We start from the raw sequence: 27,346 nt of genomic DNA, 5'->3' as shown, positions 1-27,346 counted from the left end.
AGTTATTAAATTCAACATCAAAAATTTATTGTGGTTTCTCATGCATTATTTTTATATATTTCTGCTGTGTAAACTTAACCTGTTAGGTATTAAGTCTGTGGGTTGTCTTTGATAATTCTGCCTCAGAGGTAAACTGTAAACTTAGTTTTTAAAAATTAGCTTAATATTGGAATTAAATTGTGCCAATTAAATACTTTCTCATGTTTTGAATGAGAAAGTGACATTTTAATAGTGATAACCTCCAGAGCTTTTAAAACTTGAGAAAGCTAATCAGTTATTGATAGTTCTGGAAAGTAAGTTTCTATTAATAGACCTGTATGACATTGTTAATTCTAAATTAGTGATGTCATGTAATGAAAGCACACCTTCAAAAGCTAATATTTTATCTTTTGTGAGCAGCATTGCAGGGTTAGCATAAGGAAATGTGCATTCTTAATATATTTTGAAAGGGATGATGTGAATTCTATAAGCCTCAGGCTTGTTTCACACTTTAAAACTGTCTTTGCCTACAGTATAAACAACTTGAATGTTCTATTTATTTTTAACATTGCCATCTGTTACTGTTAGATGCCAAATCTGAAAGATGCAGCTATAGTTTGAGACTGAAATTTAAAGCTCCCTATATTATTACACAACAAGGGCACTAGGAAAAATTTTCCCTTTGGAGCTCTTCTTAATGTTCTCAACATGTTCAATTATTTGTGTATGCAAAAATAAAATCAATGAGTCACCATGTCCTGATCAAGAAAGCAAGTATCCATGCTGCTTTAAGAAGAAGAAGGTCTAGTAGAGTGGGGTTGAGGGGGGAGAGAGGGAGAGAAAGAGAGAGGAAGACAAGAAGAGGAAAGAAAAGAGGAAGAAAGATAGAAGCTTGTCCATAAGAAATTGGCAGTTAGTTCAGTCACTACAGGTTATGGTTTGATGGAGGAAGATGAGGTTGAGGTAGGGGGAAGAAGGGAAAGCATATGTGGTTTCCTTTGTGTTTATCCTGTTTGGAGTTGTTGGAGCAGTTGGATTTATTTATTGATCTCTTTCTTCAGGTTTTTAGTTTTCTCAGCTATTATCTCTTCAGTATTTCTTTTGTGCAATAGTTTCTATTTCTCTTTTTCTTTACACATCTGTTACACTCTTTGATATTGTCTCACACATCCTCTTCTCAGTTTAGATACTTACGTTTGACCTATCTTAAATTTCACTGATTTTTCTCTCCCTGTAGGCTTCTCTTAAGCCCATCTAATAAACTCTTCAATTCTTACATATTTTATTTCTTAGATTAACATTTTGTCTTTTTTATAATTTTCATGGTGGAATTCCTCATTTTCTCACATTATCTACCTTTTCATTTAGAAAGAACGAAAAAGAGGGGTTGGAGGGGTGGGGAGGGAGAGGGGAGAGAGAGGAAGGTAGGGAAAGAGGGTAAGAGAAAAGCAAAGACAAAAGCAAAGCTTATTTTTGAAGTATGCACTTCTTAAAATGAAGGGCTTAGGGAATTTAGAGAGAACATTTCCTCTGAAAGCAGAAAATTTGGACAGAAATATAAAAATATCTCTTTGAAGCATTGGAAAGTTAATAAAGCAGTAAACACTTACTGAGCTAAGGTTAAGCAGAAGGACATCCTGAAGAGTGACCCCGGTATATGGAGACATTATTCCTGTAGGGTATCTACTGATGGAGTAGAGAAAGTCACAGTGCTAGGGGAATACAAATTGGGGTTCAGAGCCCAATAGGTCAAAGTTGCTGATAAATGCCCCAAGTTTTGAGGTAGGATTTTTGTGGAAATTGACAACCGATTCTAAAATTTATATGGAAATGCAGAGCCCCAAATACCCAAGACAGTTTTAAAGAACAGAAAAATGAGAAACTTACTATTTTAAATATCAAGATTTATTGTTTTTTTAAAAAGATTTATTTATTTATTTGAGAGAAAGCGAGCCAGGGAGGAGGGTGCAGAGGGAGAGAGAAATCCTAAGCAGATTCCTCCGTCTTGAGCTTGATCCCACTACCCTAAGATCACAACCTGAGCCAAAACCAAGAGTTGGGTGCTCAACAGCCTGCACCACCCAGGTGCCTCAAGATTTATTATTAAAATTTCACTTATTAGTATGTTGGTGTTGGGGTGCCTGGGTGGCTCAGATAGTTAAGCATCTGCCTTCAGCTCAGGTCATGATCCCAGGTCCTGGGATCGAGCCCCAAATCAGGCTCCTGGCTCAGCAGGGAGCCTGCTTCTCCCTCTCCCTCTGCCTCTCCCCCTGCTCATGTTCTCTCTCTCTATCTCTGTGTCTCAAATGAATAAATAAAATCTTTAAAAAAATAAATTAAAAAAAAAGATGATGGTGTTGATTCAAGGGTAGACAGATGAGTGGAACAGAGTAGAGTCCAGAAACAAACCTGTGAATGCATAGGTACTTGTATATGACAAAGGTGGCATTTCAGAACATTATCAAAAGGATAGTCATTTCAATAAATGGTGCTAGGTTACCTTGAGATATATATACACACACACATACACACACACATACATGTACATATTTCTTACTGAATCCTGTATATAAAATCATTTCTAGGAGGAGAGTTACAGATCTGTATGTGAAAGGTAAAACAATGAAACTTTCAGAAGATAATATATTAGAATATCTTCATGACCTGTTTTCATGATCTTGGGGTAGACAGAAACAGTAATCATAACTGAAAAGCTCAATAATTAAACCTAATTAAAGTTCAGAACTTCATCCTAATACGCTATTAAGATAATGAAGAAGGCAAGTCACAAAATGAGAAAGATATTTGACAAAGGTCACATAACTAAAGTATATAAAGAGTCAATAAGAAAAGGACTAATAAACTGATTTGTTTAATTGAGTAAAAATTTGAACAGGTACTTTTTAGTAAGCATATGACAAGAAGATCAATATCATTAGTCTTAGGGACTTAGGGAAATCCAAATTGAAATCTTACTAACTCTTTTTAATGCATGTCCACTAGAATGGTTAAAATGTAAGAATAACAATACCAAAGGTTGGCAAGGATATATATCAGTGGGAATTCTCTCATGCTGCTAGAAGGAGTGTAATGTGGGACAATCATTGTTTGGCATTACATACTGAATTTGACACATACCCTGTGATCCAGCAGTTTCACTCTTAGGTATATATAGAATGTTTATAGCAACTTTAGTCCTAATTGTCAAAAAACTTGAAAACTCAGAGGTATTCCATAATGGAATGGATAAATGAAGACATGTTCATTGAATGGATTTTTCTACACCAGTGAAAATGAAATGAGTTACAACTATATTCAACAATATGGATGAATTTCACAGAAATAAATGTTGAGTTGAATAAATGTTGAAGCCTGCTATACATACATACATACATACATACACTGTATAATTCCACAGAGATAGAGAGTTCAAAATCATGGAGCTCAAGACCACTCTGCAGTGTTAGAAGTCAGAATATCAGTTACCTTGGGAAAGGAGGAAGGAGGTAGATGATTGGGATGGGTAGGAGAGAGAGGATTCTAGAGTGCTAGTAAGATGTTCTCTTGACCCTGGTGGTGATTGTACAAGAATATAATACTGTTGAGCATCCTTTCATGTGCTTTTTGGCCATTTGTAAAGAAATGCCTTTTAAAGTCCTTTGTCATTTTTGAATTGGTCACTTTGTGTTTTTTAGTATACCTCCCATCCAGATAAATATTCTTTGCAGTATTGCTTTAATATTCAAATGTTGGAAATCACATGTTCAAAATAGATTTGATATTTTCATACTGTGAAATACCCTACAGCCATCAAAAAGAAAGAGGTAGAGGCATATGGAATTTTTTTCTGTGATGTATTGTTAAATGAAAAAGCAAATCACAGCATAGTATAATCCCATTGTAAATTCACAGAAGAGGATCTGGAAGGATACATGCCTAACTGGAAAGGGGAATGGGATTATGGAAATAGCAAGAGACATTTCATTTTTTTCTCTGTTTGCTTCTGTATTAATCCCTTTACAGTAAACATGTATTACTTTATAAAATATGTAAATTGATTGTGTCTCCCCTTAATTCCATCCGGTCCAAAGAGGTGATTTCCAAGGGTCCTTCTTAATGTAACCACCCCATAAAATAGATATTTTCTGACAATAGCTTTAACTTAGATATTTCATTCAATTTATGTATATGTGTGAAAAGCAGCACAGCTGAAGAGACAAGAGCATAGGCTCCAACCTTAAGTTTTTATCCCTGTGCCACATTTTACTGTGGGTGCATATCATTTGGCTTCTCTGATTTTAATTCCCTTATCTAAAAAGATTCCTTTGAAGATTAGGGATAAGGCATTTAAAGCCCCTGGATATTTCATAAGTATCAGCTGTATTATTTATTGATATATGCTTATACACTGTTATGTTATTTAAACTCCAGAGTGTCACAAACTAGATTTAGTTTATGTAGATATGAAATTAGTATATTATTTGTTGGTAAAATCTATATGGCAACATGTCACAGTATATCATTGAAAGAAATGAATTATGGTAGTTTTCATAGGACCATGGTGGGGGAGGGGAGCCTCTTTGGATGGCCACTTGAATAGAATTTGCATTATAAATTTTTGGTTTTTTTGGTGACAGCTGAATTTTTTGGTTAGTAGACAGAGAAGTAGCTGAGGCCTTCATTTGGGGGAAAGACTTAGTAATTAGATGTAATACTGATGAAATCCTTATATTAAGAAGTAGTTTAGGGGGCGGAGCAAGATGGCGGAGGACTAGGAGACCTGGATTTCATCTGGTCTCAGGAATTCAGCTGGATAGGGATCAAACCATTCTGAACACCTACGAACTCAACAAGAGATCGGAGAAAAGAATAGCATCAACTCTCTGAACAGAAAAGCGACCACTTTCTGGAAGGTAGGACGTGCGGAGAAGTGAATCCGAGGCGATATTCGGGCGGAGAGACGGCGGCGGAGTGGGGGCCTCCGTCCGCGGCTTCTGGCCAGTGATAGAACTGCGGAGCAAAAAATCGGGACTTTCAGAAGTTGGCTCCGCTGAGGGACGTCTCTCCAGTGGCTAAGTGGGGGGGGTGGAACCCTCGCTGGGACAGTGTGGTCTCAGGACCCTCGGGGTCACAGAACGACCAGGGGTGCCTGAGTGCGGCAGAGCTCCCAGGGATCGGAGCGGGGAAGCCGGCTAAAGAAACAGAACCGAGGTGCGGGCTCTCAGCTCCGGGTTGCCATAAACCCTGATCTGGGGCACAGTCAGGCCACTGCTCCTCCAGCGGGGACCCAACAAGCGGCAGAACCGGGGAGATTCCCCTTCCTCCCCAGGAGGAGTGGCGCAGAAGCACACCGTGGGGATCTGCTGGGTTTAGAAACTCCACACTGAGTCGGGTGCCAGACATAGAAACGCTCGGTCACAGGCCGGATGAGCACGGAGTGCGGCCGGAGACCAGGGAGACGGCAGTGATTGACTGCTTTTCTCTGAGGGTGCACTGAGGAGCGGGCCCCGAGTTCTCGGCTTCTCTGGGGCGGAGCTTGGGAGGCCGCCATTTTCACTCTCGTCCTCCAAAGCTGAACAGAAAGCTTGCAGGGAACAAAAGCTCCCGAGAGCAAACCGGATCTGATTACTTAGCCCGGCCTGGCAAGGGCGGGGCAGTTCCGCCTCTGGCACAGACGTTTGGGAACCATGGCAACAGGCCCCTCCCCCAGAAGATCAGCAAGAACAGCCAGCCAAGACCAAGTTTACTGATCAGTGAGAATGACAGAAATCCAGAGCTAGGGGAATACTGCACATAGAGTCCATGGCTTTTTATACCATGATTCTTTAGTTGTTAAAAGTTAATTTTTTTAACTTTTTTTTTTGAATTTTTCTTTTTCCCTTTTTCAACCAACATCTTATCAATCCCTTTTTTAAAAAATATTTTTATTTTTCATTTTTAGAGTCGTATTCTATCTCTTCATAGTAGTTATCCTTATTTTTGGCATATATATATAGGTTGTCTTTCTTTAAAGTTTTGAGATATAGTTTCTTCTGACAGATCAAAATACACACTAAATCTCTAGTGTATGGCTTTGTTTTAGTCTCCTGGCTGATCATATTCTCTCCCGCCCTTTTTTTAATCCTCTTCTTTCTTCTTTCAAACAACTTCTTATCAATTCCTTTTATAAAATTTTTTTATAATTTTCATCCTTACAGTCATATTCCATCCCTTCATCATGTCAACCCTTATTTTGTACATATGTAAGTTTTTCTTTCTTTAAAATTTTGGGAGGCACTTTCTTCTAACAGACCAAAATACCCCCAAAATCTAGTGTGTGGCACTGATCTATGCACCAGCCTGATCATATTTGATCATAGTCTGTTTTTTTGTTTTGTTTTGTTCTGTTTTTGTTTGTTTTTATCTTTTTCTTTCTTTCCCTTTCTTTTCCCCCGGTTTCAGGTCTTTTCTGATTTGTTTAGAGTATATTTTCTGGGGACGCTGTTATGCTGTTAGCATTTTCTTCTCTCATTCATTTATTCTCCTCTGGACAAAATGACAAGACGGAAAAAATCACCTCAATAAAAAGAACAAGAGGTAGTACTGACTGCCAGGGACCTACTCAATATGGACATTAGTACGATGTCGGACCTAGAGTTCAGAATCATGATATTAAAGATACTAGCTGGGCTTGAAAAAAGCATGGAAGTTATTAGAGAAACCCTTTCTGGAGAAATAAAAGAACTAAAATCTAACCAAGTCGAAATCAAAAAGGCTATTAATGAGGTGCAATCAAATGGGGGCGCTAGCTGCTAGGATAAATGAGGCAGAAGAGAGAATCAGTGATACAGAAGACCAAATGATGGAAAATAAAGAAGCTGAGAAAAAGAGATAAACAACTACTGGATCACAAGGGCAGAATTCGAGAGATAAGTGATACGATAAGACGAAACAACATTAGAATAATTGGGATCCCAGAAGAAGAAGAAAGAGAGAGGGGGGCAGAAGGTATATTGGAGCAAATTATAGCAGAGAACTTCCCTCATTTGGGGAAAGAAACAGGCATCAAAATCCAGGAGGCACAGAGAACCCCTCTCAAAACCAATAAAAATAGGTCAACACACTGACATCTAATAGTAAAACTTATGAGTCTCAGAGACAAAGAGAAAATCCTGAAGGCAGCTCGGGAGAAGAGATACGTAACCTACAATGGTAGAAACATTAGACTGCCAACAGAGCTATCCACAGAGACCTGGCAGGCCAGAAAGGACTGGCATGATATCTTCAGAGCACTAAACGAGAAAAATATGCAGCCAGGCGCCTGGGTGGCTCAGTTGGTTAAGCGACTGCCTTCGGCTCAGGTCATGATCCTGGAGTCCCGGGATCGAGTCCTGCATCGGGCTCCCTGCTCAGCGAGGAGCCTGCTTCTCCCTCTGACCCTCCCCCATCTCATGTACTCTCTCTCTCTCTCTCATTCTCTCTCAAAATAAATAAATCTTTAAAAAAAAAAAAGAAAAATATGCAGCCAAGAATACTATATCCAGCTAGGCTGTCATTGAAAATAGAAGGAGAGATAAAAAGCTTCCAGGACAAACAAAAACTAAAGGAATTTGCAAACAGGAACCCAGCCCTATAAGAAATATTGAAAAGGGTCCTCTAAGCAAAGAGAGAGCCTAAAAGCAACATAACCAAAAGGAACACAGATGATATACAGTAATAGTCACCTTACAGGGAATACAATGGCACTAAATTCATATCTTTCAATTGTTACCCTGAATGTAAATGGGCTAAATGCCCCAATCAAAAGACACAGGCTATCAGATTGGATAAAAAACAAGACCCATCAATATGCTGTCTGCAAGAGAATCATTTTAGACCCAAAGTCACCCCCAGATTGAAAGTGAGGGGGTGTAAAACCATTTACCATGCTAATGGACACCAAAAGAAAGGTGGGGTGACAATCCTTATATCAGACAAATTAGATTTTATTTTATTTTTTATTTTTTATTTTTATTTTTTAAAGATTTTATTTATTTATTTGAGAGGGAGAGAATGAGAGACAGCATGAGAGGGAGGAGGGTCAGAGGGAGAAGCAGACTCCCTGCTGAGCAGGGAGCCTGATGCGGGACTTGATCCCAGAACTCCAGGATCATGACCTGAGCCAAAGGCAGTCGCTCAGCCAACTGAGCCACCCAGGCCCGACAAATTAGATTTTAAACCAAAGACTGTAATAAGAGATGAGGAAAGACACTATATCCTACTTAAAGGGTCTATCCAACAAGAAGATCTAACAATTGTAAATATCTATGTCCCTAACATGGGAGCAGCCAGTTATATAAGGCAATTAATAACAAAAGCAAAGAAACACATTGACAACAATTCAGTAATAGTGGGGGACTCTAACACCCCCCTGACTGAAATAGATCATCTAAGCAAAAGATCAACAAGGAAATAAAGACTTTAAATGACACACTGCACCAAATGGACTTCACAGACATGTTCAGAATATTCCATCCCAAAGCAATGGAATACACATTCTTCTCTAGTGCCCATGGAACATTCTCCAGAATTGATCACATCCTAGGTCACAAATCATGTCTCAACTGGTACCAAAAGATTGGGATCATTCCCTGCATATTTTCAGACCACAATGCTTTGAAACTAGAACTCAATCACAAGAGGAAAGTCGGAAAGAACTCAAATACATGGTGGCTAAAGACCATCCTACTAAAGAATGAATGGGTCAACCAGGAAATTAAAGAAGAATTAAAAAAATTCATGGAAACCAATGAAAATGAAAATACAACTGTACAAAATCTTTGGGATGCAGCAAAGGCAGTCCTAAGAGGAAAGTATATACCAATACAAGCCTTTCTCAAGAAACAAGAAAAGTCTCAAATACACAACCTAACCCTATACCTAGAGGAGCTAGAGAAAAAACAGCAAATAAAGCCTAGAAACCAGCAGGAGAAGAGAAATAATAAAGATCAGAGCAGAAATCGATGAAATAGAAACCAAAAGACAGTAGAATAGATCAACGAAACTAGGAGGTGGTTCTTTGAAAGAATTAACAAGATTGATAAACCCCTGGCCAGACTTATGAAAAAGAAAAGAGAAATGACCCAAATCAACAAAATCATGAATGGAAGAGGAGAGATCACAACCAACACCAGAGAAATACAAACAATTAAAAGAACATATTATGAGCAACTCTATGCCAACAAATTAGATAACCTGGAAGAAATGGATGCATTCCTGGAGAGGTATCAACTACCAAAACTGAACCAGGAAGATATAGAAAACCTGAACAGACCTATAACCACGAAGGAAATTGAAGCAGTCATCCAAAATCTCCCAACAAAGAAAAGCCCAGGGCCCGATGGCTTCCCAGGGGAATTCTACCAAACATTTAAAGAATTAATACCTATTCTTCTGAAACTGTTCCAAAAAATAGAAATGGAAGGAAAACTTCCAAACTCGTTTTATGAGGCCACCATTACCTTGATCCCCAAACCAGACAAAGACTCCATCAAAAAGAAGAATTACAGACCAATATCCTTGATGAACATGGATGCAAAAATTCTCACCAAAATACTAGCCAGTAGGATCCAACAGTACATTAAAAGGATTATTCACCACAACCAAGAGGGATTTATCCCTGGGCTGCAAGGTTGGTTCAACATCCGCAAATCAATCAACGTGACACAATACATTAATAAAAGAAAGAACAAGAACCATGTGATCCTCTCAATAGATGCAGAAAAAGCATTTGACAAAGTACAGCATCCTTTCTTGATCAAAACTCTTCAGAGTAGAGGGATAGAGGGTACATACCTCAGTATCATAAAAGCCATCTATGAAAAACCCACAGCGAATATCATTCTCAATGGGGAAAAACGGAGAGCTTTCCCCCTAAGGTCAGGAACACGGCAGGGATGTCCACTCTCACCACTGCTATTTGACAATGTAATAGAAATCCTAGTCCAGCAATCAGACAACAAAAAGAAATCAAAGGCATCCAAATCGGCAAAGAAGAAGTCAAACTCTCACTGTTTGCAGATGATATGATACTTTATGTGGAAAACCCAAAAGACTCCACCCCAAAACTGCTAGAACTCATACAGGAATTCAGTAGAGTGGCAGGATATAAAATCAATGCACAGAAATCAGTGGCCTTCCTATACACCAACAACAAGACAGAAGAGAGAGAAATTAAGGAGTCGATCCCATTTACAATTGCAGCCAAAACCATAAGATACCTAGGAATAAATCTAACCAAAGAGGCAAAGGATCTATACTCAGAAAACTATAAAATACTCAGGAAAGAAATTGAGGAAGACACAAAGAAATGGAAAAATGTTCCATGCTCATGGATTGGAAGAGCAAAAATTGTGAAGATGTCAATTCTACCTAGAGCAATCTACACATTCAATGCAATCCCCATCAAAATACCATCCACCTTTTTCAAAGAAATGGAACAAATAATCCTAAAATTTGTATGGAACCAGAAAAGACCCCGAGTAGCCAGAGGAATGTTGAAAAAGAAAAGCAAAGCCGGCGGCATCAAAATTCTGGACTTCCAGCTCTATTACAAAGCTGTCATCATCAAGACAGTATGGTACTGGCACAAAAACAGACACATCGATCAATGGAAAAGAATAGCCCAGAAATGGACCCTCAACTCTATGGTCAACTCATCTTCAACAAAGCAGGAAAGAATGTACAATGGAAAAAAGACAGTCTCTTCAACAAATGGTGTTGGGAAAATTGGACAGCCACATGCAGAAGAATGAAACTGGACCATTTCCTTACACCACACACAAAAGTAGACTCAGAATGGTTGAAAGACCTAAATGTGAGACAGGAGTCCCATCAAAATCCTAAAGGAGAACACACGCAACAACCTCTTCGACCTCAGCCGCAGCAACTTCTTCCTGGAAACATTGCCAAAGGCAAGGGAAGCAAGGGCAAAAATGAACTATTGGGACTTCATTAAGATAAAAAGCTTTTGCACAGCAAAAGAAACAGTCAACAAAACCAAAAGACAACTGACAGATTGGGAGAAGGTATTTGCAAATGACATACCAGATAAAGGGCTAGTATCCAAAATCTATAAAGAACTTATCAAACTCAACACCCAAAGAACAAATGATCCAGTTAAGAAATGGGCAGAAGACATGAACAGATTTCCAAAGAAGACATCCAAATGGCCAACAGACAGATGAAAACGTGCTCAACATTGCTCGGCATCAGGGAAATCCACATCAAAACCTCAATGAGATACCACCTCACACCAGTCAGAATGGCTAAAATTAACAAGTCAGGAAACGACAGATGTTGGCGGGGATGCGGAGAAAGGGGAATCCTCCTACATTGTTGGTGGGAATGCAAGCTGGAGCAACCACTCTGGAAAACAGTATGGAGAGTCTTCAAAAAGTTGAGAATAGAGCTACCCTACGACCCAGCAATTGCACTACTTGGTATTTACCCCAAAGATACAAATGTAGGGATCTCAAGGGGTACGTGTACCCCAATGTTTATAGCAGCAATGTCCACAATAGCCAAACTGTGGAAAGAGCCAATATGTCCATCGACAGAAGAATGAATAAAGAAGATGTATACACACACACACACACACACACACACACACACACACACGCACGCACACACACACACACACACACAATGGAATATTATGTAGCCATCAAAAGGAATGAGATCTTGCCATTTGCAGTGACGTGGATGGAACCAGAGGGTATTATGCTGAGCGAAATAAGTCCATCAGAGGAAGACATATATCATATGACCTCACTGATCTGAGGAATTCTTAATCTCAGGAAACAAACTGAGGGTTTCTGGATTTGTGGGGGGTGGGAGGGATGGGGTGGCTGGGTGATAGACATTGGGGAGGGTATGTACTATGGTGAGTGCTGTGAATTGTGTAAGACTGTTGAATCACAGTCCTGTACCTCAGAAATAAATAATACGTTATATGTCGTGAAAAAAAAAAGGATAGCGGGAATGGAAGAATGAAAGGGGGGGATCGGTGGGGGAGACGAACCATGAGAGACGATGGACTCTGACAAATAATCCGGCGGTTTCAGAGTGGAGGCAGGTGGGGGGATGCGTTAGCCTGGTGATGCGTATTTAAGAGGGCATGTACTGCATGGAGCACTGGGTGGTATACGCAAACAATGAATCATGGAACACTATATCAAAAACTAATGATGTAATGTATGGTGATTAACATAACATAATAAAAAAAATTGGTATCCTTGGAGGCCTTGGTATAAGATACAAAGGAGTATCAAAATGGTAGAAGGCCCTTGGGAGTTTCCTTTTTGAATATATTGCAAGCAACAGCATAACAATATTTTCATACTCTCTATCAGCGAAAAACTGGTAGAAGATTCATAAGAGCACATATCTGTAAAGTGCTTTAGAGTTTGTGGATACTTGTTTTTCCATTATGTGAATTGGAATTCGAATCTTGATACAATCCTGTGAGGTACTGAGGATAGGGTGTGTATTTCTGTTCCCTTCCACGCCCTCTGTTAACAGATGGAGCCTCAGGGAGGTCAGACAGTTTGCCTGAGGCTTCACAACTAGGATTTACTGATGTCTTCTGACATCTGATGGTAATCGTGGCCAACACTTACGTAGCTCTTACTATGTGTCAGGTCCTGTGCCAAGACATAGATTAACTCATTTGCTATTCAGTAATTCAAAATCCAGAATTTGTCCCACTCTAGAACATTGAGTAGAGATAAAGTTTATTGTTCTCTCTCTCAAAACAAGTATCTATTTAATATGCTTAGCTTTTATTACAGTAGGAGTGAATGAGAACATATTTGGATGTCCACAAGGCTTATGCCAACAGAAGAGAAATTAGGGCAAAAGCTGCAATAAATGGAGGCTGACAAGAAGTGCATAAAGGACCCTGCTTAATCAGTTCCGCCATCATCTTTTCTAATGCCTCTCTAATTAATCCAGAAACTATCCCTCAGTCTTTCCTCATTACATATAAGCCATTACTCCAGACTCTGTTTTGTTACAGCGCTTTCAGTCATGTTCCTTCTCCGCTCTGCTGTTCAGTCTTTCTCCCCGGGTGCTCTGCTGGGCTCTGCTTCTGTGTGCTCTGAACACATGTGCGCTCAGAGCTTTCCCTGTGCTCCTAGTATTCTAGAGCATGAAATGCTCTCCTCCCTAATTCAGCCACTTGTAATCCTCCTTGTGTTTCAAGATTCAGGTGGTGACCTACTTCCTCCGTGAGAGCTTCCCTGACCGTCTCTCCCTAACCCCATCTCCTGTTTTACACCTAGCCAAATTGAATAGTAGTTCTGTCACTTGCCCACGAAATTACTGTCTCCTCACAAGGGACAAGTATGTCTCATCCATCTTTGTCTCCCTCACAGAAGTTCATGCAATGGTTGTATAATTAATTATTGTTTTAAGATTCACTACTAAAATGAATTTTTAGAATACAACTTTTATCTGGTAATCCCTGGCTTCAGAAAACTTGAGTGATTTCCCTCTGTTCCAGAATTATGTGTAAAATCTTTAGTCTAGAATTTGAGGTGCTCTGTAAATACTGGAACTAGCTGATCTTTGTAACCTAATTCATATTTAGTGTCAGTAACCTGTTTCCTTACCTCTCAGTATACTTTGGGTTTCCCTCCTTCTCTTGACTATGATCTTTCTACTGCCAGAAATGACTTAGTATGTTCTTCACAAAAGCTCTTCAGGCTACTGCTTCAAAAACTTGCTAGTTTATATTATATATATCAAGTTTATATTCAAAAACTTGAATGTATGTTCATTTTGCTTGACAGATAGTATTAAAAACTGTGTATCCTGATTCAGTGGGTCTAGGGCCAGACCTGAGGCTCTGCATTTGTAATAAACTCCCAGGTAATTCCATGATCCTGGTCCCAAGACTATGTTTTGAGTAACAAGGGACTACATTTTAGTCTGCAGTAGCTATTATTTGTGTCAGTCATTTGGAAGTAGTGTACAGTAATGAGTTTTCTTATTTTGAATTCAATACTTCATTTTTTGTGTCTTTTTTCCACACCTAAATTGTTTTGCTTGTTGGCAGGTATTTTATTTTATCCTAATTTACATCCTTTATATATAATGTTTGCTCTAAAACAGTTGACTGATAATTATAAACATGAACAATTTCTTTTTTTCTTTTTAAGATTTTATTTACTTATTTGAGATCAAGAGAGGGAGGGCAAGCACATGAGTGGGCCAGGGCTGGGAGGGGCAGAGGGAGAGGGAGAAACAGGCTCTCCACTGAGCAGGGAGCTCAACTCAGGGCTCGATCCCAGAACCCTGGGATCATGGCCTGAGCCAAAGGCAGGTGCTTAACTGACGGAGCCACCCAGGCACCCCAGACATGAAGAGTTCCCACTATAGTAATCAGAAATCCAGACATGAACAGTTCCCACTCTAGTAATCAGAAATCCAGACATGAACAGTTCCCACTCTAGTAATCAGAAATGTTTCCTGACCCTCGTGTACGCCCTTTAGCCAGTGCTAGGGCCAGTCCTCTTATCAGTCTTCTCCTTACCTGAAGTAAGTGAACCTTTTCCAGTTTTGGTCATTTCCAGTATTATTCATTGATCAGAATTTATGGAGTGGATACTAACTAAGTCCTAGGGCTAAGACAGCAAACAGAATAGACAGAAATATTGTCATTTTGGGGTTTATATTCAAGTGTGATGAGAGGGAGAGAAGAAGGTGAACAAACAAGTAAAATAGATAACATGGTAGGTAAGTGCTATGGAGAAAAATGAAACCTAGAAGGGGGTGCAGGGTTTAGGAAGTGTGAGGATGTGGCTCATGTGGGGTTATAATTCCAAAGGAAGGCAGAGTGCTTGGGAAGGGCTCATTAGAAGGTTGCTTTTGAGCAGAGGCCTGAAGGAGATGAGGAGGGGAGCAATGCATGTATCTGGGGGGAGCTTTCCAGATGGGAACTGCAGATGTGAGGGTGCTGAGCTGGATGTATGCCTCGCTTGTCACAGGATTTGCTGGGAGGCAGTTTGACTAGAGCAGTGAGTGATGTGAGATGTGGTTTGGAGGTGAAGGGGGGTCAGGTTCTCCTTGGAGCCTCAGTGCCGCTGTACGGATTTTGGCCTTCATTTAAAATTAGATGGGAAGACATTAGAAGGTTGTTTTTTTTTTTAAGATTTTATTTATTCATTTGAGACACAGAGATACAGAGAGAGAGAGAGAGAGCATGAGCAGGGAGAGAGGCAGAGGGAGAGGGAGAAGCAGGCTCCCCGCTGAGCCAGGAGCCCGATGTGGGGCTCGATCCCAGGACGCAGAGATCATGACCTGAGCCAAAGGCAGACGCTTAACCATCTGAGCCACCCAGATGCCCCGACATTAGAAGCAGAGCTGTCACTTGACTTGGCTGACCTTGTTTAGAGGATCACTTTGGTTGCTGTATTAAGGAAAGGAGAAGACATGGGTAGAAAAGAGAGACTAGCAGTGGCGATTGTAATGAGCCTGGCAAGAGACAGCGGTGGCTCAGAGCAGCACGGTAGCCGTGGAAGTGGGGAGACGTGGTTGGATTCAGGATATATTTCTGGCCGTGAAACCTGCAGGATTTTTAGACATACTGTGAAAGGTTTGAATAATTCAGCTAATTCTTAGAATAGAATGATTAGGATGTAGCTCTTGCCTTCCCAGTGAATTCTCTTGTTGCCACCATCACCCCCACAGACACATGTTAGTGCTTCACAGGATAGCCTCTAGACATTGTGTTAAATATGAGAGAAAAATAACAAGTGACCTGTCCTGTGCCATCAGCAGTCATTGGAAGACAAAACGTGATGCTTTCAGTCAGCCATATTGTTTTAACTTTTTATTTTGAATACTTATCATCTCAGAATAAGGTGCAGAAATAGTACAGAGAAATCCCATTTACTCAAAACCCAACCTCCCAGTTTTAACATCTTACATAACATGTAGCACATTCTCCAAACCAGGAAACTGACATGGTCACATTGCAGTGAACGAGATTATAGACCTTACTCCACACTCAGCGGTTTTTGCATACTCTCATTTTCCTACCATGTATTTTTATACAGCATAGAGCGCAGCCTTTTGGGTTTCAGGTGAGAGTTACTATTATTAATTATGGAATTCTCCTGCACTCTGGCAAACTACTGTCAAATTTATTTATTCCTAACTGTGCTTAGATGTTAGGTAATACAAGGGACAGATGAGTTGTACGGGGTATCCCCCGACTGGCTTTTCTACAGCATGGACCTCCCCCTCCCCCTTCTTTTTCTCTTTCCTTCCTCTTTTCTTTCCTGTTCTTTTTCCATTGCCCACCCCCACCCCCCACTGCCATGTTGTCTTTAGTACTAACCAAGGAAACGGTGGGAGGAAGGCTGTTTTTTAGTTCTATTTTTTTAAAAAGGGTGGCTTTGCGTTCTCTACTCTGAATAAACTTTAAGAGCCTCATTTCCTATTCAACGAAATCCATAAATCCACAGCTGTTCCACTGGTAAAAATTAACATGTTTTGTTCCTGCCGCATATTGGAATTCTCCTTGGTTTTTCATATTTTAAAATTATATCAATTCGTTGTTTCTCTTACGGTGGGCTACCACTTATCAACAATTTTATATTCAAAGTTATGTTCAGAAATGAAGGAGAGAATAAATTTTATCAATAGCAGAAGATTTTGGCATGGTACATGGTAAATACTCTCTGGGTATCTTGAATCTGGCAATTCCTACTTGTGTGACTTTGGCAATCCTTTAAGCCCTCTGCCTTGGTTTCCTCATCTCCAAGGTGGGAACAGTATTAGAATCAACTTCATAAGGTTTTAGTAAAGACTATCTGTAAAATACTTAGAATTGTACCTAGCACATAGTAGCATTATTTTGTTTATTAAAAACAAATATCTGAATATGGATTTACATTGGTATTAGTAAAAAACTCATTTGTAACAGAAAATATGTTAGTCTCTTACAATTAATTTCTTCAAATAATTTTAAGTAGGTAAACAGTGCAATACTGTTATTTAGTATGAATATTGAATCTCTTGAATACTTATATAAGCAGTGTTACAATTTGAACACTTCGATAACTTATAAAGGAGGAAGTCATATGCAGGAAAATTTAATTCTAGATTTTCAATTCTGAAAAACCCTTTATTTTCTTCTCCTCATAGATGCTTAACAGATTGTTGTCTCAGAATTGTTCACACAGAGGCAGGATAAACTGATACTTTTTTTCTTCATGTTAGTGGAATAACAATCACAGGTTGCTGCTTAGTTTAGTGATTCAGCCTTTTACTGGTGATACTTCCTACTTGATCACTTTTCTTATTTCATTTGGGCTTAAAGTGCCCCATTTTTATTGGATACACTGTCTCCCATCTAGATAGCAAATATAAACAACCAAAGAATAAGTAACTTTCTAAAAGTTTGCCAACACAGTAAATGCCAGTTTCTTCCTGGTGTTGTTTGAGCAGGAGTGCGCACCTGTGTGAGGTTGATGGGTGGAGCTAGACTGGCCCAGCCTGTTCTGCGGGTGTGAGTTTGGGCTGGGCCGTTTGTGTGGTGCTGCGGAAGCAGCTCCTGCTCAGAGGGAAGGAGTAAGCTCCTGAAGGCGAGCCTCGTGCCCACACACAAGCCAGTTTGCCAGCTCGCCTCGGGTAGGGACCAAACACGGCAAAGAAAACTGCAAGAAAGGGGTGCCTGGAAACAGACCCGGAGCCTAAAAGTGCTGTGGAGATCTGACTTGGAGTTAGCCTGAGGCAGATAAGGTCTGAGCTGTGTGACTGTGATTCATTCTACATGCTTTTACACGGAATGCACAACTCTTGTGTCCTGTGTCCTATCGGAACCACTGCTAAGTACAGTCATTGGGAATAATTTTAAGTATCGATCCTAAAACCTGTGCCACAGCAAGAGGTAAGGATTTATCAGTTATTCAAATGCTTGTCGCCAGCAACATTCAGAATATTTCACTGAGTCTGTTTTTACATTTTATTTGAGCATGTTTCCTTGGTTGCTTTTAGGTGCATGGTTAGTCCCTTAATTATTCGGAAATAATTGAGTATTTGTCATGTTTATAGAGAGGATTAATTGTTGAAGTAGATTGTATCACATAGGTATTGGGCAATGTGTCTTACTTTCCTGGTCAGTTTCAGTAAATACCCATTTTTCTGTTTGAACTCAGCTTATTTCTTAATGTTTTCTAGACCTTGGGTTAATGTACAAAAGTCTTCATGATTAAAAGAACATACCTTTGTATCATAAACAACCAGTATATTAAAAAACTTTTTCCTGGTGGGTTAATAATATTTCAGTTATTGACTAATGGAAAATAGGCAGTACTGATTTACTAAAAAGAATTTGGCAGACTGTATAAAAAAGCTGTTCAAATTAGCATAGGGAAGTAACCCTCCTGCCCTTTTACTTCAAGTACCCTGTGTTGTTTTTCCTCATTGGCATTAATAACCATCTCTGTCCATAAAATACGTGAATTAACTTTTTTCCTGTTGCAGAGATTTTTTTTTTTTAACACTAGGGTAGAATTCCATATTTATGGTGTTTCTTTAGACCTTGGTGATAAATGCTTTTCTTTAAGGTAGCATAGAAACTGGAATGTTCTCTGAATCACAGATCAGCCCTGTTAAGCAGCTGAATGTTTTTCTGATTTTCAGGAATGTTCCACTACCATTTAAATGATATTGGTATTTTAATTTTCAAAACCACAAATGCGGGAAATTTCAGAATTTATAGCTCTTTTTCATTGTCAGTTTTTAAAAAAGCACCTGTTGCTCCTATGATAATGGCTTGAGACCATAACTTGTTTTTTTAAAGTATTAGGTGGTAGTACTCTATGGTATTCGGCAGAAGAGAGCAGAAATCTGAAGTTTCTTAGGTTAGGTTTACATTTAAGATGATTATAGGAAGTTACTAGAAAGCGATCCCATGTTTGTGTGCATCCTTCCTTAGTGATCTCAGCTCTGAATTTAGGAGCTACAACCAGATTTGATTAAGCTGGGTTTGGAAAGCTGACTCAGGTTCTGGCTAGCCCTGTGCTGTGGAGGACTCTAAACATTATAGACCAAAGGTAAAGATAAATTAGGGTAGTAAAAAATAAGTGTCAATATGACACTTAGGTAAGTGCTTGGCATATTAAATTTCATGTAAGCATTATAGTAACCCTGACTGATAGGTATTATTATTATCATTCTCATTGTGTATTTGTAGGAATTGAGACTTAAATAAGTAATAATGCTCAAGAGCTTGCAAATTGGGAAGTGGTTACAGAGTGGGTTTAAACACTCAGGTCTGTCTGACTTCAAAATCCATGTCTTATTTTCCATGCTAATGGTCCTTTTTTTTTTTTTTTTTTGTAGGACAGGCTTCTAAGACTTTTGCCTTTAAATAAAAAGTCCTCATTATCAGTTCCATGCTCTCCAAATATAGAACCTTTCCCCTCCAGCTCCTGCAAAAAAAAACCCCAGCCCACAAAAACAAACAAAAAACGACCTGTCAGTGTTCCACACCAAACTTCATGGCTTAATAAAGTACAGAGGATTATATGACATCAAAGTGAATATGATTATACTTTAATCTACATTTAATCTGTTTTGAATCTAATAAAAAATTTAATTTCAAGAAAAGTTTTCACACTGTTAAGGTTCTAAATTTTCAGATTTCCAGAACTTCATGTAGTATTTTTGATAGTCTTCTTACCTTTGATGTTACTGAATTCCTAAGAATATGTAGTTATTATACTTTAATTTTTATAAGAGAGACTATATGGATAGATGTCTTCCTGAAATAGTTTTTAAGCTTCATATCAAATAGTACTAGTTCATCCTGGAAAAATAAGATCCTGGATTATTTAAAAATCCTTATTAGAGATACTTCTATAATCTGTATATTATAACCCATTCCTGTGTTAGAATCCTTTAGTGTCAGGAATTTATATCCACCTCATGTTTCCTCCTACTCTTCTCTGCTAAAATGCAAATCTTTTTGTTCTGTATTTAGAAATGCAATTAGTCAGTCTTTTATATAATAACTGAGGTGGTAAAGTCACCAAGTTTAAAAAAAAATTTTGCTTTTTTGTACAGAGTTGAGCAAAACGAATCACATTTATTTTAACTTGTAATTTAAATTTTAATAAGAAACTATCAATTTAGCAAGAAGAATGTATAGCTTATTTATATCACACTAAAATCAGATAAGCTAAATTTGAGCCTTCTTTGATATTACTGAAATTTATAGCTCCTGGAAAAGTGGATGTATAATGTAAATAATGAGAGTGTCTTATCTTAACCTGATGACCATTTTCCCAAGGGAACTGTGATTTATAAAGATCTAACATACCATGCCCTTTCTAACTTATAAATGTTTGTGTACTCCTCTAGGAAGAGCAGCAGCATGATGTTGCTTTGGTTTCATTCTTCACTCTGTAAAAGGGATACATTTTTTATTCAAATACTCAAATATTTTTATTAACCACAGGCATCCACATAAGAGTTGTGCTGAATATTCTGAAGAAGCAGTTTGTTGCCTGTTTCTGCTTCTCTTTTTCCAAGTGAATTGTTCTTATCTCTTCTGTTTCTGAAAGATTCTTCTCTAAAATTTACTATAGATTTATCTTCTGGATGCCTTAGTGTCATCTATCTGCCTTCTGGAGAGTAATGCCTTTTGAAATGCCTCTTCTCTCTCCTAAGTAAAAGGAAGCATACTTGACTTATGTAACTGTTAGTAGCTTTCCAATTTTTCAATCAGCCATTACTGTCAATGCTATTTTTAATTTAGCATTGTACATGACATTTCTCAAATACCTGGTTTCCTCCCTTTGAGGTTGGAATGTACAGATATCAAAACTGTTACAGTCATCCACATTCCAGAACCTCATCCCTGAGCTGATCTCAGATATTTTCTCTGTTGGGTAGTCCCTTGCAGCTGTTACACACATCAGTTAGAGAACTGTGTTTTTTTCTCTTAACTTCCAAAATTGTTTATGATATATTGATCAGAAGCGATTCTGTACTTTCTTGTTCCACAACAATTTCACCAGCATTTTAAGATTTAATACTCAAATTTATATAAAGATTTTCTTGGACATCTACTTTTGGTGGTGGGCAGAGAGGGAGAGGCATGAAATTCAAGGCTGTAACTGCTATATTCCTGCTTTAAAAATGAGAAGTAGATCCTAGGGAGACAGTGAGGATTTTGCATTTTGAGTATAAATCTGATAGAAATAAGTTTTTGGAAGTTCAGAACCTATAGATAATACTTACTGTTTTTTCCTAATACTGCAGTAAATTCTGGAAACCTAATTCAAGAATTAATCTTTATAAAGTATATAAAAACAGTACTATAAGTGGCCATTGTACTGTGTACCAAGGATTTACTAGCAAATCAAAGAAATAATAGTAAAGGGGCGCCTGGGTGGCTCAGTCCTTAAGTGTTTGCCTTCGGCTCAGGTCATGATCCTAGGGTCTTGGGATGGAGCCCCGCATTGGGTTCCCTGCTCAGTGGGAAGCCTCTTTCTCCCTCTCCCGCCTCTCCCCTCCCCCACTTGTGTTCCCTCTCTCGCTGTGTTTCTCTCTGTCAAATAAATAAATAAAATCTTAAAAAAGAAAAAGAATAGTATGTCATATGGTATAATCAACAATTGTGAATGCCTTTAACAATTAAAGATAGTACAATTATGCAGCAAGTTCTGGAAATAGTTATATAAGCCTGTTGTATAAATTAGTTATATAAGAACTCCTTACTACTATTTTAAGCTTTCATGGAGAAAAAGAAATAAAATGATTCAACTAAAATTATTTTTACTTAAAAAGTGCTAAACCTAATATACTGGGCATAAAACAGTTTTACATTTAGCAGCGATCTATCTTAAATCTTTATACCAGCCTTTTCCAGGGTGATTTAGAAAGCCTAATTTATTTGTTTATATAGCTCTTTAATGAAGTTTTAAATGATACCCTTTCTTTCCTTCTGATGAATTTTCCTATAGCAAAGATATTTTCCACAGACTTGAGAGCTTTCTATGCTGTTCTAACATTTTATTTTGCCAGAGTATTTAATGATTTCTCAGGTATTTTTAGGAAATTTCAAATTCATAAATTGCCTGGATAAACTTCTCATTTTTCATATTATTAAACTGACATCTAAACTGGCCAATTATCTCATCTAAAATCCAACAGCAAGTTATTGGCAGAATCAGGACTAAAACACCATATCTCCACATTCATGGTCCAGTACATTTTCACCTGCTGATGCTTGGCCAATAATAGATATGATTGGATGGATGAGCTTCATTGGACTATTTGTTTTATTAATGGAAAGGCATTAAAGCTTTCAATTACTAGGCTATTGGTTCAATTATGTGTTTGTAAATCTTTAAATAGAATTCCTAACATTTTATGCTTATTGAATATTTTTATCACATACAAAAACCATATATTTAGTGTAGGATAGCACCAAATAAACTAAAGAAAAGAAATTGAAATATGAGTCTTAGGTCATCTTGATAATTGGAGCTGGATACATAGAAAAGAGGAAACGTGTCATTCTGATAACCTTTATTACATTTAAAAGTCATCACATTGAATATAATGGGAGATTAATTAAATTTTATTTAATATACTTGTTCTTGTGACTTTTTGTTTTTTTTCTTGAGAGAGGGAGAGAGAGCAGAGTGAGAGAAAGAGTGTGAGCTGGGGGGGAGCGGCAGAGGGAGAGGGAGAAGCAGGCTCCCCGCTTAGCAGGGAGCCTGACATGGGGCTCGAACCCGGGACCCTGGATCATGACCTGAGCTGAAGGCAGATGCTTAACTAACTGAGCCACCCAAGCGCTCCATGTTCTTGTTACTTTTAAGAAAATTCTAGTGATCAGATACTGGTTTATATTTTGAGTTTAAATCATTTAGAGTGTGATGCTAACACTGAGTCCAGATTGGTTAACACATGTAAAGCATTCGCACAGAGTAAACACTCAATAAATATTAGCTATACTATAATTATTGTTATGATATTATTGTATCATAGATAGTACTTTTTCTAGATTTTCCTTCAATTTTTAAAAAATATCTAGTTTAGGATTCAATTTATGTTTTTTATCATTGGGTTTGGAACAGGCCATGGGTAGAGCCAGATTGAGGAAAATCTAACACAATATAGACCAGAAGATTTTCAGAGATAAAAATAGAGTCAGTGACAGAATTTCTTGGACAGGTCCTTATTCCATCAAGTAAATACTTGCTCTTAAGTTTGGTGTGCAAGAAACTCCTTTACTCTGATTTGGAGGGTGTTTTTTGTAAGATCAAAAAAACACATCATCAAAATTATTTATGTGTATTTTCACTTATTGACTTAAAGAGCTTCCTTTATGTCATTATTCATCCTAAAAGCTTTATGTATGTTAAAGTTCTCTTATATTATGCAAAAGGAAAAGTTACAAAGGTTCTGTAGTACTGGAAAAAGTGTTTTGGGTTCAGTTTATTTTGTGACTTATATTTGAGGCACGTTAGAATCTTGCTCAACTCTAGAAATTTTTCTTTAAAAGGTTTGTAGAATTATTATTCTAGTGAATCACAGCTTAATTTCCAAGTTCATTTAATTTCAAATAAAAGCTTTGTTGGTTAGTTTGGAGTAACTTAATTGATCCTCAAAGCTATAAACTAAATAAGAATTATATTACATTTCTATTTAAACAAACTTAAAGCTATAAACTAAAGAATTATATTACAATTATATTACATATAAACACTCTGGCGTGAGTGTTTACTAAACTGGTTCCAAAGCTATGTTTCTCAGTTGCCCAAAGATCCTTTCAGGACATATGACAGTGCATGCTAAAAATGAGTTAATTTTTGTATCTCTTGTCAATATCCCTATTAATAAATGTGAAAACACTAAGTAACACAGTTCACTTCAGCTCCTTACTTAAGACTGCAAATCTAAATCTGTGCCATATTTTTGGCTGCCATTTAAGGCATCAGTCCCCTACTACAGTTTTTCTGTTTTTGGAATTATTTGTCTACACTTGTACTATATAGAATTATTTTGTGGTCCTTTATTTAAAGAAAGTCACTTCTAATATGTTTACAGTACTCCCGTGTTTATTACAGTTTCTGAGATGGAACTTTGGTTTAAGACTTTATTTTTTTAATTGCTATTCCCTTCTCAAGTCTCTTGCACTCATTTACATCCATGCAAAGGATACAGGGAAGTAGGAGTAAAGGGAACTTATCATAGAAGTATAAAAACAAGACTTTTATTTATTTATTTTATTTTATTATGTTATATTAGTCACCATACAATACATCGTTAGTTTCTGATGTAGTGATCCATGATTCATTGTTTTTGTATAACACCTAGTGCTCCATGCAGTACGTGCCCTCCTTAATACCCATCATCGGACTTAAAAGTGGTATAAATTTAGTTTACCACATTCAAAGCTTAAACAAGACAAACTAAATGATCTTCTAAAGAGGTGCAAAGAAATCATGTGATAAAGGTCAATAGTTGTTCATTTTATTTATCTTAGCAATTAAACATAGGGAATTTCTTTAATATAGTTAAGGTTTCCATCCAAGAACCCCAAGAAAATTTTATTCAGAATGGTGAGACTTAAGAAACAACCTATTTAAATCAAGAACAAGATAATTGTTCATTGGAGATTCAGTGATATTAACTAAGAAGCTAACGGCCTGGAAAGTAAGAAGCAAATCGGTACATCTTTGCTGATGATTGTCTACAAATCCAGAAGAATCTACAAATTATTAGAACGGAATTGAGCGTGGTTACTGAACAAAAACTATTTGGTGACCGAAATAGCACCCAACATTAATTGAGTTTTTTCTGTCTAGTACTAAGTGCCTTATATTCTTATTTAATTCTCACAATATCACAATTCTGTTAGGTAGATTTTTAACTTTTTCCTAGATGAGGAAAATGATGGACATACTTGCAGGGACACAGCTGGAAGGAAACAGCAGTCCTTCACAGCACAGTCATTGTGTTTTTATATACCAGTGACAATTAGAAAATATGATTTAGAAAATAGTACCATTTACATTAGTAGCAAAAATCATAAAGTTCCCGAAAATAGCTATAACAAAAGTTCGTATGACTTTTATGGGAAAAGATGAGAAAAATTTACTGAAGGACATGAAAAATCAAATAATTGGAGAGATTTATTTACTGTGTTTGTGGACAGGAAGGCTCAATATCATAAGCCAGTTCTCATCCAAAATAATCCATAATTCAATGCAGCTTTAATCAGACTCCCCCCCCCCATTTTTTTTCCTCCTTTAACTTGGCAGGCTGATTCTAAAATTCATATGAAAGAGTAAAAGGCTAAAAAATATAAAGGCAATTTTAAAGAATAAGTAGAGGGGATTCTGTTCTAGATATTAAGACTTGTAAAGTGCTAGAACTTAAGAAATTGAGGTATAAATGGAGAGAGAGACTGAAAGAATCGAGAGGACTCAGAAACAGACCCCTCGGACATACCATACACATGTTTCATTTAAGAATCAATCTTAAAAATTAGTGGTCAAAATGAATATTCAGCAGAAGGTGATGAAATTACTGGTTATGCAGAAGGGAAAAAATAATATGATTCTATCTTAACCTCACTCTAACCATACAAAAAAGTTCAAAAAAACAAAAAAATGAAAAAGGTTTAGAGGAAATAGGACAATATGTTTTTGACCTTACACGTTTCCTTACTGGAAAGATATCTTAAAGCATGGAAACCATACTTAAAGACATTTTGAAATTTGTGCAATAAAAGATATGCCACAGACTGGGAGAAGATGTTTGTAACATGAATAATTAACAAAGGATTCATTTCCAGATTATATAAAGAATTCTTACTCATCAGTAAGAAATATGGTTGAAAAATAATATACTCTACAACCCAACAATCCCACGTCTAAACTTGAGTGTCAGAGAAGTTCTCCCGTATGTGCCCAGGGAGACACTTAAAAGATTGCTCAACACAGTATCAGTGGTAATAACAAAAACTTGGGAACTCCCTCAAGACAGTCAGTAGGAGAAGTCTAAATTGTGGCATATACTTATAAGGCAATACTATAATGTAGTTAAAATAAATATACTGAATCATGATTATATTTTCTGAAAATATATAATTTTGGAGAAGGTTTAATATAGTATGATTCCATTTCTGCAGATTTTAAAAACATTTAAAATAATAGGATATATTCTTTACGGTTACATACATGTATAAAGTATAAAAACACACGTGGTCAATTAGCTAACATATAGTAATAAAAAAAAGGCAGTTTTACAGTGTCCCCCTAAATGGCAAGCTAGAAAAATAGGTAAATAGAAAGCAATTACAGAAACCTATACTAAGATGTGTCTGTTCATTATCTGGATTGTGGTGGTGGTTTCAAAGGTATGTACATATGTCGAGATGTATTGAATTATATATTTTAAACATGTAGTTTATTGTATGTCAAGTATACCTCAATAAAGCTGTTCTAAAAATAAAAAAAAAACCATATGTGGTAATAATACTGAATTCACGATAAAGGTTCTCTCAGGGTGAGAATAGGATCAGAGAAGATAACTGGGTTCTATATTTGTAGTGCTTAGTTTTTTTAATTTAAAAAAAGGAAAAATAAATCTGAGGAAATAATATGGCTAAATGTTAAGATTGAAAAAGCTAGATGATGTGTACATTGATATTGTCATATTATTCTCTTAAACTTTTCTGTATAATCAAAATATTTTTTAAAGTAAACATACCTAACCTACAAAGGGCTCTAATACTTCTAACAGTTCCTTAGCTCTTGATTTCCCAGGACTATCCTAACCCCCAGGCCTAGTCTTCTGGTCACTTTTTCCAATCAGTTTGTCCTGAAAACAGTCTAAGCGAGTTTTAGGCCAGTAGGCTTTTTAAATAGTAGTGAGATTAAAACTCAGCATACTACAATAGGCTTTTTTTCCCTCTCAACAGTTTTTTCTTGGGGAACCTTGGTGGCTCAGTCGGTTAAGTGTCTGCCTTCGGCTCAGGTCATGATCCCAGAGTTCTGGGATCAAACCCTGTATTGGGCTCCCTGCTCAGGGGAGTCTGCTTCTCCCTCTGCCTGCAGCTGCCCCTGCTTGTGCTCTCTCTCTCTGTCAAATATAAATAAAATCTTAAAAAAAAAAAAAAGATTAAAAAAAAACACAGAAGTTTTTTCTTTCTTCTCTTAAAATTCATTTTTAAGATACTAAGCAGAAGTTTTAGAACTTATTAGTCCATGTATATACCAAAGTAAGAAAGTCAACTTGACATTGCTCAGAGGAAAATCTTTTCTCCATGTTTATTGGTATGAATAGATATATTGTTTAGCCTTAAATAAAA

General features: G+C 37.4%; 1 protein-coding gene across 7 annotated transcripts in view; it reads left to right on the top strand.

Annotated features, from left to right (window-relative positions):
- ARHGAP32 (Rho GTPase activating protein 32) overlaps positions 1–27,346 on the top strand; it is a 322,139-nt gene that overhangs the window by 245,424 nt on the left and 49,369 nt on the right. Inside the window, exon 1 of one of the 7 annotated variants that reach the window (XM_027578848.2) lies at positions 17,587–17,896. The exons of the other annotated variants lie outside the window; for them this stretch is intronic. The gene's annotated coding sequence lies outside the window, so the exon portion shown is untranslated. Of the gene's footprint in view, positions 1–17,586; positions 17,897–27,346 lie in introns of those variants that run through there. 7 annotated transcript variants of the gene reach the window in all.

Source organism: Zalophus californianus, chromosome 11, assembly GCF_009762305.2.
Source record: "Zalophus californianus isolate mZalCal1 chromosome 11, mZalCal1.pri.v2, whole genome shotgun sequence".
NCBI lineage: Eukaryota > Metazoa > Chordata > Mammalia > Carnivora > Otariidae > Zalophus > Zalophus californianus.
This window is presented reverse-complemented; position numbering and strand designations above follow the sequence as displayed.